A 2,125-nucleotide genomic window follows, 5' to 3' on the forward strand; every position below is an offset into this window, starting at 1 on the left:
AACACGTATAATAAAGTATTATATGGTCAGTGATGTAAAGAAGTTCTGCCCTCTGGAATAGATGCGAGTTGGGGTAAAATACTCTCACGTTATAGGCTGCAATCATTTTCAGTATGAACTTTATGTTTATACAGTATATGTGTGTGTATATATATATATATATATATATATATATATACATATATATCCATCCATCCATCCATCCGATTTCTTCTGCTTATCCGGGGTCAGGTCGCGGGGGTAGCAGCTTAAGTAGGGAGGCCCAGACTTCCCTCTCTCCAGCCACTTGGGCTAGCTCCTCCGGGGGAATCCCGAGGTGTTCCCAGGCCAGCCGAGAAACATAGTCCCTCCAGCGTGTCCTGGGTCTTCCTCTGGGTCTCCTCCCAGTGGGACGTGTCCGGAACACCTCACCAGGGAGGTGTCCAGGAGGCATCTTAACCAGATGCCCGACCTACCTCAACTGGCTCCTCTCGACGTGGAGAAGCAACGGCTCTACTCTGAGTCCCTCCTGGATGATTGAGCTTCTCACCCTATCTCTAAGGGAGAGCCCAGACACCCTGCGGAGAAAATTCATTTTGGCCGCTTATATCCTGAATCTTGTTTTTTCCCATCAGCTGCTTCCAGGGTCCCACAGGGCAAAAAAGCCTGATAGGACTCCTTCTTCAGCCTGACAGAATCCCTCACCACCGGTGTCCACCACCGGGTTCAAGGGTTGCCGCCACGACAGGCACCGACAACCTTGCGGCCGTAGCTCCGGTAAGCCGACTCGACAATAGAGCACGGACCATGGCCCACTCGGAATCAATGTCCCCCACCTCTCCCAGAACATGTTCCAAGTTCTCCCAGAGGTGGGAGTTAAAGCTCCGTCTCACAGGAGACTGTGCCAGACGTTCCCAGCAAACCCTGACAATATGTTTGGGCCTGCCAGGTCTGACCGGCATCCTGCCCCACCATCGGAGCCATCTCACCACCAGGTAGTAATCAGTTGACAGCTCTGCCCCTCTCTTCACCCAAGTGTCCAAGACATGTGGCCACAGATCAGATGAGATAACAACAAAGTTGATCATTGAACTGCAGCCTAGGGTGTCCTGGTGCCAAGAGTACATATGGACACCCTTATGCTTGAACATGGTGTTCATGATGGACAATCCATGATGAGCACAGAAGTCCAACAACAGAACACCACTCGGGTTCATCAGGGGGGACGTTCCTCCCAACCACACCACTCCAGGTCTCACTTTCATTGTCCACGTGAGCACTGAAGTCCCCCAGCAGAACAAGGGAGTCGTCCCCAGGAGGTGCACTTTCCAGTACCCCCTCCAAGGACTCCAAAGAGGGTGGATAATCTGAACTGCTGTATGGTGCATAAGCACAAACGACAGTCAGAGCCCGTCCCCCCACACGTAGGCGGAAGGAGGCCACCCTCTCATTCACCAGGGTGAACCCCAACACACAGGCACCAAGATGGGGGGGGGGGGGGGGGGGCAATAAGTATGCCCACTCCTGCTTGGCACCTCTCACCAGAGGCAACTCCAGAGTGGAAGAGTGTCCAACACCTCTCAAGGAAACTGGTTCCAGAGCCAGACCCATGCGTAGAGGTGAGTCCGACTATTTCTAGCCGGAACCTCTCAACCTCACACACCAGCTCAGGCTCCTTCCCTACCAGTGAGGTGACATTCCACATCCCAATAGCTAGCTTCTGTAGCCGAGGATCAGACCGCCAGGGTCCCCGCCCTCGGCCACCACCCATCCCACATTGCACTCGACCCCTTCGGCCCCTCCCACAGGTGGTGAGCCCATGGGAAGGGGGACCCATGTCTCCTCTTAGGGCTGTGCCCGGCCAAGCTCCATGGGTAAAAGCCCAGCCACCAGGCGCTTGCCCGCGTGCCCCACCTCCAGGCCTGGCTCCAGAGTGGGGCCCCGATGACCCACGTCAGGGTGAGGGAACATTAAGTCCATTTCTTTTTCTCATCATAGGGGTGTTTGGGCTGCACTTTGTCTGGTCCCTCACCTAGGACCTGTCTGCCTTGGGTGACCCTACTAGGGGCGTAATACCCCTGACAGCATAGCTCCTAGGATCACTGGGACACTCAAACCCCTCCACCACGGTAAGGTGGCAGCCCAG

This window comes from Nematolebias whitei, chromosome 1, assembly GCF_014905685.2.
Source record: "Nematolebias whitei isolate Nwh7 chromosome 1, NemWhi1, whole genome shotgun sequence".
Classification (NCBI taxonomy): domain Eukaryota; kingdom Metazoa; phylum Chordata; class Actinopteri; order Cyprinodontiformes; family Rivulidae; genus Nematolebias; species Nematolebias whitei.